At 32.7% G+C, this 10,232-nt stretch overlaps 1 long non-coding RNA gene across 1 annotated transcript; it reads right to left on the bottom strand.

The window, feature by feature from the left end:
- Nucleotides 1-7,124: 7,124 nt before the first annotated feature.
- LOC106753632 lies at nucleotides 7,125-9,627 on the bottom strand. Its single transcript, XR_001375229.2, has 4 exons — nucleotides 9,536-9,627; nucleotides 9,371-9,418; nucleotides 8,380-8,461; nucleotides 7,125-7,465 (listed from the first exon to the last, which is right to left on the bottom strand). It is a non-coding gene; the product is annotated as an uncharacterized LOC106753632 (long non-coding RNA).
- Between the last annotated feature and the right edge of the window lie 605 nt (nucleotides 9,628-10,232).

The raw sequence follows: 10,232 nt of genomic DNA, 5'->3' as shown, positions 1-10,232 counted from the left end.
GATTAGTTGTAAAACATGGAATTCTTATGTATTTTGTGATGTTAATGATATATGTTTTTCTAATTCATGTTAGTATTTGATTTCTATGCTTAATGCTTGTTNTGGCTTGATCACCCATTGCATGAATTGTGGTTCTTGAAGTATTGAGAAATATGATTGAACCTAGAATTGAAATTGAATACTTATTGGATGGAATTGAGATTTTTGTGAATGCATGAGAATGAAGTGGATGAACTCTAGTCTTGACAAATTGTAAATACATTATGTTAAATTCCTTGCACACCAACTGTTTGATAAAAATACAAAAAAGAGTTTCTTGTGTTTTTGTGCACTTTGATGTCTAATTGAGTTATGAAAGGAAGAATTGTCATGTGTTGCACAAGTCTCTTGGGAAAACGATACCTGGTCTTACCAGTTTTATTACTTGAACGATTTGGTACACTTGCCAATGAGTTAACACTTCTCCACCCGAGTTATGTACTCGGTTATATGCTCTTTGGGCTCCATCTTCAACTGTTCAAACTCTCCTCTGAGAGCTTGTATTCAGACTTGTTTAACGCGATTGTCACCTTTATACGCAACCTCCAATATCTTCCAGGCTTCCTTTGCTGATTTGGCATTCGCTAATTTTTCGAATCCTGACTCATCTACTGCATTATAGAGAAAATACAATGCTGACCCATCTCTTGCACGTGTTTTCTTCAACGTTGCTATCTGTGCCACCGTCTGATCTTCGTCCGCATCAGGCTCAACGAACCCTTCTTCCACCATATCCCAAACGTCTTGGGATCTCAATAACGCCTTCATATGTAGGCACCAATTATCATAATTGGTTTTTCTCGTCAATTTTGGCACACTCATACCATGACAACCTTTGCCATCTCTCACAAAAAAAAAAAAAATCAAGCACTCACTTTTTCTCTCACAGTGTTTGACTCTCTCCCCTCTTTTTTTCTCTCTCTCAGTACTCAGAGCATAAAGCTCTGATACCAGTGTTGGGAAAATCTCAAGATACACACTCAGATATTTTTCTCAAATTGAGTCTTGTTATTCATTGATAATTGAAGGGCTTTAAATAGCCATGATACTTACAATACTATGGAAATAAAAATAAAATCTGAAAATAAAATATTAACTAACTTAAAAATAAAATCTCCTCAACCTATCACAAAATAATATTCTACCTAGATAAACATAAAATCATAACTATCCATCCCTATTTTATCTTTATCAAATCAAACCAAATATTACCAAACTCAAAACTAATAAAATAATAAACTTCAAATTTAAGTTTATCCCAACACACAGTTGCTCCCCCGTCAACTGAGGACTCTCCCAGCTCGGTTGATCCCAGAATTGTAGATACAAGGGACGACGATGAAGACTCTCACACATCATCAACATACTCCAGTCTTCCCTCTTGACGAACTCCTCAGATGAAGAAAGCATTATGATATTCAGGTAATTGATTACTTTTACTATACATTTATTGTTAAGATATTCAGAAAAACACTGACTTTAATATCAGAGTGCCTTCTGCAGATACGACACGATCAGACTGAACGGTGGAAAAGACAATTGAAGACTAAATTGTGACCTAAGCTTGGAGTTCGGAGTTTATTTGCGTTAAAAGACTTAACCTCAACCCCATAAATCGAAATAGTATGTGATTCTAACTAATACATATTTTTATTGTCATTAATATTATAATTAGCATCATAATGTTATGTGTGGTATGTTATGTATCACTTAAAGGAGAATGCCAATATACGTTAATTGTGGTTTGATTGTTACGAGTAAATTACGTATATTATTACTCAATGTTTATGTGAAATTTCATTATGAAGTATTAGTTCTAATCTAATGGAGTTTTATGTATAATTTGTGTCAATGTTTAATGGACATAATTTCTCTTATTGGAATGAACAAATCATGTTATTACTGACCCTAACAACTATGAAAAAGAAAGCCTTTGGATAGATCAAACAAACTTAATGTTCATGATTATGGCCATCTCAAATAATATTAAGACGAATCTTCCCAGTATTGAAAGTGTAAAAGAGTTTATGGGGTTTGTGGGATAGCGCTCCTACATAATTGATAAGTCTCTTGTTGGTAAATTAACAAGTACATAAGGCACCATGAATGGGTCACATTCTTTGCATGAGCATATTATTGAAATGTTAAACATTATAGTAAGACTTAAGGCATTTGAAATAGGTATGAATGAGAACTTCCTTGTGCAACTTATTTTGAGCTCATTATCATTTAAGTATAGACTATTTAGTTTATATATAGGAATTTGGTTTCATAATCTAAAATTGATGTTACTATATACTCTTTTAATTTGGTTAATGTATGTTTTAACTTCTTTAAGCACAATCATCTCATTGGTAGTGGAATGTTTTATGATACTTTACATAAGATGAATTTGAATGGTTTATATTTTGAAGTATGTTAAGTAATTTTTCTTTAACCATGCTTTTATGGATGCAAGCTTTGAAAAATAGTCATAGATGCATGCTTCGAAAATTAACCATGCATTTGGTAAAAAAGATTTCTAGTAAAGTTATTCTTAACATACCTCTTTAATTGTGAATTGATAGGACAACCAATATATGACACCCGAATGTTTGGGGTGTCAAATAGAAATTAGGATTTAAAATCTGCAAGAACAAAACCTAGATGTAAGAATAATCAATAAATCTTTCATTGATTACCAAAAAGAAAATAATCAAAGGGGTATAAGTTTTGTTGTTTTAATCATAGTAAGAAAGTTATTGAAACTAAAAATGCAAGGTTCATTGAAAATGATGAAATCGATGGGAATTTGATTCCAGGACATGTGGAAATTAAAGAAGTTAGTTTCCTTTTACTTGTACCTTTAGCAATAGTAAGTGTTCACATTATTGTTATGATAAATGACAAGGAATAACAAGAATGACCCTATGGTAGAAAAACAACAAGAAGTAACATTACATTGAGGTTTAAGATGAATAAGTGATAAAATCGTTGTTTAGAAAGGAGAGAAATTTACTCTCATTCATTGTTCTAAGAACTATTTGGAACAAAAACAAATGGAAGCATTTTTTTATGCATATATTGTTCAAAGTATTATATATACTAATACTTTCAATCAGACATAAGATTTGTAGTTATAATGTTAGAATGATATTAAAGTAGTCTAGGAATGTAATATTGGAAAAAAGAAAGTTGAGATATGTATAGGAAACAAAATACCATAATAAAAAGGTTTGAGCCAGCATAATATTTTTATATTTTAATTAAAACACTTTTGAGATACATGATATATATAATACACTAAGTAGACGGTCATCAGACTTCTTTTGAGATGCCTCTCTTAGGCCAACGATGAGGACCCGCCTTTTGGGAATACCTTAGAGATTATGTTAATGTGGCCCAAAAGCACCCAGTCCTGACTTCTACTTTTGCTCATGCTTTTGTGCCTTGTTTTCCTTCGACGCTTAGCCGCTCGAGACTCCTTCTATGAGGTGAGTTCCTCTCAAGCTGACCGAATTTGATGTACCTTTGGAGGTGACCCGCTTAGATCAACTTCTTTATCTTATCCTAGAGGATAGTTCACTCATCCGCTATATGTCCCAAGTTTGATGGTACCAATAGTGTTTCTTATCGTCATCATTTCTTGGGATCTGGCTTCCTTTTGATGGGTGGGAGAAGGTTTGCACTCAACGCCTCCTCCAAGATCTTCGCCCTTGGTGCATTCAATGGGGTGTACTAGTTGAACTATGACCCTCGAGGAAGATCCTTTGGTCAAGAACAATTCCCTTTGTTGCCCCCTGTTTCAGGCTTCTTGCCTTTCTTCTTCTTGTCGCTCACACTCGCAGTCTGCTATTGCTGCTTCTTGTGGTATTCTCGCATGTCTTTTACCATCTTGAACTCGACAACCCTCTTCTTAAGCTCCTCCATTGTCTTTGTTGCCTTCATTCAAAGACTATCAATGAAGGGTTTGACTCTCAAGGCTGTAACGATGTACTAAAAGGAAAACTCTTGGCTCAAGTCCTTGATTTGTTGAGTGGTTTTACTATATCTGTCCATGAAGGGTTATAAAGGCTCATCCTTCTCCCTTTTAGTGTTAATCAATGCTAGGATAATCATATCTGTGTTTGACTTGTCGCGAACTACCTACCGAATAGAGAAGCTATCTATGGAATTGGGTGGTAGAGAGTTAAATCAAGTCAATGATTTCTCCTTTAGAGACAAGGAGAAGGCTCTACACATCATGGGGTCACTCATTATGTAGAGTGCCATCAGGTTGATGAACATCCTCAGGTGCTCGTCGGGGTCAAATGACCTATCATACTTGTCGAAGGTTGAAGGTGTCTACTAGCTCGACATGGGTTTCTCCATGATGGCTGGCGTGAATGGTAGCAGACCGACTGTATGGACTATCTGCATCGAGAAAGCCCCCTTACTGGCCCTTGTACTCCCTTTGCGAACCGTCTTAGTCAGTCCTTCTGCTTGCTTGTTCAGGTTTGGCTGACCAGGATTGCCCAACACAGAATGTTGGGTGGTCTGCTCCCGGTGAGCAACCACGTTCTTGGCTCTCAAAGTCGTCAATTCTTCTTTGTGCCTCTTTTGCATTTCTTGCATCTGGCGTTGCCTCCCCCTTATCATCTACATTGGATCTTCTTGAACTCCTAAATCTCCTAGTGCTAATGTACTCATGTTCCTTATGGTTACCATTAAGTTGTCCTTTGAATCCCCGGACCTCACGGTGGGTGCCAAAATGTTTGATTGTGGGGTTGAGGTTAACTTTTCATTGTATTGTGAATGTCTTTAAGATCTAAGTACTTGTCTACACTTCACCATTCGTTTTAGTTATCCGTTAGATTAAGCTTGGAGGTTACCTATAGAAGACTCTTCGATGCCAAAGTCAGTAAAGACTCGACAATTTTAAGAGTTAATACCTATTAAATGTCATCGTCTACCTCTAACTGTTGTGTCTATCAAGGGGGAGGTTCACTGGGAAGATACAAACATCAATAACATTTGAGCCAGACTACATAAGTGATTGACACCACTCTCTACCCAAGTCCTTAAGACAATGGATCTTTCATCTTTATATAGTGCTCTACTTTCTCATTTCTATCTAATGTGGGAGTTAGACTCACACTTGGAATCCCAACATTTACCTCAAACATGTATTTATAGATTTTAGAATGGTCATCGGATTACTGACGACCCAATCATTGCCTAATTGGTAAAAAAAATATGTTTTGTCATAAGTTAATCAGTATTAGATTTAATCATTTTGAAGGGTAACCATTCGATCTGTAGATTACAATTGTACGGTCTCGATGATAGTCATTGTAGTTTTCTTGTGACATGCTTAACGAACTAAACCGTTTAGTCTAATGTTGATTGAACAGTCTGGTCTAATGTTGATTGAACGATCATATGATACATTTTTATTCCATTTTTATATCCTATTTTGAGGTTCATATAGGTATAGCAAGTTCAAATGACCTATATTGGCATGCATGATAAAGGAAATGTGCAACAATTGCACATGTTGTTTAAGAAGAAATAAGGCTTAAAAATCACGCAAATAACCAATTCAATTGTGTAATCCATTGAGGAAATAAGTGACCTGAGAAGAAATTGGTGAAAAAAAAAAGATGAAGGGAAAAGGATGTTAAAGGTTAATCAAGCATAATTGAAAATTCAAAAAAGAAAGAATTAAAAGAACAATAATGGTTAGTTATGTGGGAAATCAGGACATTTTTGGAAGAATTGCACAAAACCTAAGATTTTTGTTTGAAAAGAAGGAAGGGTCAATGTTTTTGTATGTTTTCAATCAAATTTACCTACAATTCTCCCATAATATGGTGGATTTTGTTATGGATGTATGAATTATGTTTATAGTACAGTGCAAGGATTCTTTACCATCCAAACCAGAAGACCAATTGCAAAATTTGTCGTCATGGAAAATACATTGAATGTTCTAGTGGAAGCAGTCATAATGTATTATTTAGTCACTAACACTAGGAGGCCCTTTATATACCTAATTTATATAGGAATCTAGTTTCATAGTCTAAACTTGATGCTACTATATACTCTTTTAATTTGGTTAATGGATGTTTCAACTTGTTTAAGCACAGTCATCTCATCGGTACTAGAATTTTTTATGATAGTTTACATCGAATGAATTTGAATGATTTATATTTTTGAAGTATGTTAAGTAATTCTTCTTTAACCATAATATGGATGCATGCTTTGAAAATTTCCATGTATTTGTTAAACAAGATTTCTAGTAAAGTGATTCCTAAGATACCTCTTTAATGGTAGATTGATAGAACAACCGATATAAGACACTTGGGCGTTCGGGTTGTCAAACAGAAATTAGGGTTTAAAATCTGCAAAAACAGAAACTTGAGCTAAGAATAATTAATAGATGTTTCATTGGTTAGCCAAAAAGAAAATAATCAAAGGGATATAAGTTTTGTTGTCTTAATCATAGTACGAGAATTGTTGAAACTAAAAATGTAATTTGAGATATTTATAGGAAACAAAAGATGGCAAGCTTACCTATACAAAAATTTAGTCATCTTGAGATGATTTGATAATGGACAATGGAATGTCGAATAAAGACCTTGTTTCTAATATAATACTTTTCAAAAACTTTGGAATAGAAAGTTTAAAATTTGACACGATTGACTCAATATTAATAATAAATTTCACTAAAAAAATACCTTATGCAAATTAACAACAAAAGAGAAAACTGAATGGTTATTCAAAACTTTTAACACGGAAATCTTTTTAAGCTAATTATTATTTAAAAAAAGCAAATCTTAGTATTTCTTTTAAACTACAATTTTATTACATTATCTATGTGAATTTTGTCCGTATCTAAGTTATATGTGTTATGATTTTACGATTTTGGGATGACCTGTTTTTAGTATTGTTAAATTAAAATGATTTTCTCACTTCGACTTGTGCATGAAGTGGTAATTTAATAGTTTTTTAAAAGAAAATAGAATAGTGAATTTGATGTATCTCATTGAAAATAAATCATGTGATTAGTATGTTAATCCTAATGAAAAAATAGTTTTCACAGGCGAATAAAGATTTTGTCAAATCGATTTAAAATAGTTTTGACAGGCGAATCTCAGCCATCAAAAATCAACTTGATCTGACGATTAACAACACACAACCTTTCGTTTCAAATGGATGCACGAATTCCAAAGTTACATGTGTCCCCACATTAGTTATATTTTTGTTACCGCCACACGGTAACTGTCCACGTAAGTAACTATCCTTAAATAGGCAACATGACAGAACTCACTCCATTACAGAATCCTTAATTGTTTATCCGACCACAACAAACCCCTATACCCCTCTTAAATGATAGAGATGCTCTGGCTTGAGGGGCCTGCAACTGTATGATCGTCCGACCAGTCATTGATCGAGCGGTTAACAGAGCCTTCAATCCAACAACAAAATGATCAGCAAACCGATCGGTTGAACCGTGAACAAGATCAACAAATAAGAATAATTATGTTAATCACTAAGTTAGGTCAATTAGTGTATTGGCCGCAATTGGGCCAACAATAATCCAAAGTCCATTCCAAAAGTTTATAAATACATGTTTGATATTATGGTAGTTGGTTATTTTTACTACACATTTATTGCTTAAGTATTCAGACAAACACTAACTTTAACATCGGAGTGTGCAAATAGAAGCTGATTAGACTCAAATTGTGACCTAAGCTAAGAGTTTAGAGTTTATTTGCATTAGAAGACTTAATCTCGACTCCTAAACCGAAATAGTATATGATTCTAACTAATACATATTTTTAGTGTCATTAATATTATAATTAGCATCATAATGTTTGTGTGTGGTATGTTAGGTATCACTTAAAGGAGAATGGCAATATATGTTAATTGTGGTTTGATTTTTATGAGTAAATTATGTATTTTATTACTCAATATTTACGTGAAATTTCATTATTAAGTATTGGTTCTAATCTAATGAATTTTCATGTATCATTTTGTCAATGTTTAATGAGCATAATTTATCTTATTGGAATGAACAAATCATGTTATTACTTGACTCTAGCGACTATGAAAAAGAAAGTCTTTGGATAGATAAAAAAACTTAATGTTCATGATGATGGCCATCTCAAATAATATTAAGACGACTCTTCCCAATATTGAAAGTGTAAAAGAGTTTATGGGAGAGCGCTCCTACACAATTGATAAGTATATGTTAAGTCATTCTTCTTTAACCATGCTTTTATGGATGCAAGCTTTGAAAAATAGTCATAGATGCATGCTTTGGAAAATAACCATGTATTTGTTAAACAAGATTTCTAGTAAAGTGATTCTTTAACATACCTCTTTAATTGTGAATTGACAGGACAACCAATATAAGACACTCGAACGTTTGGGGTGTCAAACAGAAATTAGGATTTAAAATCTGCAAAAACAGAAAGTAGATGTAAGAATAATCAATAGATCTTTCATTGATTACCCAAAAAGAAAATAATCTAAGGGGTATACGTTTTGTTGTCTTAATCATAGTATAGGAGAATTGTTGAAACTAAAAATGCAAGTTCATTGAAAATGATGAAATCGATGGGAATTTGATTCCACGAAAAATGGAAATTAAAGAAGTTCCGTTTTATTTTTACTTGTATCTTTAGCCATAGTGAGTAGTCACGTAATTATTGTGACAAATGACAATGAAAAAGAACAACCATAATTTAAGATGGAGAAGTGATAAAATCGTTGTTTAAAAATAAGACAAATTTATTCTCGCTCATTGTCCTAAAAATTACTTGGAACAAAAGCAAATTGAAGCATTTTTCTTATGGGGATGTTGTTGAATGTAATATATATATATATGCTCAGATATATACTCAAACTAATCTAGGAATGGAACATGGGAAAAGAAAAAAAAATGTTTTGAGATATTTATAGAAAACAAAAGATGGCAAACTTACTTATACAATTTTAGTCATCTTGAGGTGATTTGATAATGGATAATGGAATGTCAAATAAAGATCTTGTTTCTGATATAATAATTTTTCATAAAATTCGGAAAAGAAAGTTTAAAAATTGACACGGTTGACTCAATATAGAACAATATTAATAATAAATTTCACTAAAAAATAGCTGATGCAAATTAACAACAAAAGAGAAAACTCACTCATAGAAACCTTTTGTAAGTGTGTATGTGCTTGAGAAAGAGTAAATTATAAAAGGAGGGAAATATACTATAGATAATAGGTTATTTTAGTAATATTGATCTCATAAAACATAGAATTTATTAAATTTATAATTTTTGAAGTGAAAATGAGGAAAGATATATATAGGTTTACATTACCTCCTTTAAGTAATATGCAGAGAGAGAGATAGGAGAATTGGTGAGTTACTGTACAAATAGAAAGAGAAACATTAACAGAAATACATGATGTACAACTTCTTCGCGAGATATATACATTAACACAGAAAGATAGATAAGTTTACATTAACACAGAGAGAGATATACCTCGTGAGATAGGAGAATTGTTGAGTTAGTGTAGAAATAGAAAGAGAAAGAGATGATATGTAGAACTTCTTCCATTGCAAAGAAAAGGATTAGAGTTTCTTGATAGCGATGAAAGGAATATTGCATTGCTTGAATGAATGACTCCAACACGCAACACAACAGAATAAAACCAGACTTTCTCAACACTCTATATATATAACAACCAATATACCTTTTTCTTTAATACACCTAACAATTGCTTCTTTTCTTTTTCACCAAAGGTATAATGAGTGTTCACAAGTTCATACTATGTACCTATAGTCATCCTATCAATAAACGGGTAATTAAAATTATCATCATACCTATTACATATTACAGATTTTACCTTATAGGTATCCTTTATTACACTTTTTTTGCCATTCTTATTTCATACTCAACTCTAGAGTATAGACTTGTGTGCTCCTGTATCCCACACCTTTCTTAGCATATCATCACATCAACAATAAAGGTAATAAGCTACTAAATATAACTATTTTACTTGTGTCTTTGTTGAGACAAGAAATATTACCTATTATCGTATTTTAAACAAACTTTACTTTTTTACAATCATAACTATTTAATTTAAAAGATTTATTTTATTATCATAAAAACAACATGACAACATGCATAATCTCGGCAAGTATTAACATAACATAAAAATAGGCCAATCAAACATATA

This window comes from Vigna radiata, unplaced genomic scaffold, assembly GCF_000741045.1.
Source record: "Vigna radiata var. radiata cultivar VC1973A unplaced genomic scaffold, Vradiata_ver6 scaffold_134, whole genome shotgun sequence".
Lineage (NCBI taxonomy): Eukaryota > Viridiplantae > Streptophyta > Magnoliopsida > Fabales > Fabaceae > Vigna > Vigna radiata.
This window is presented reverse-complemented; position numbering and strand designations above follow the sequence as displayed.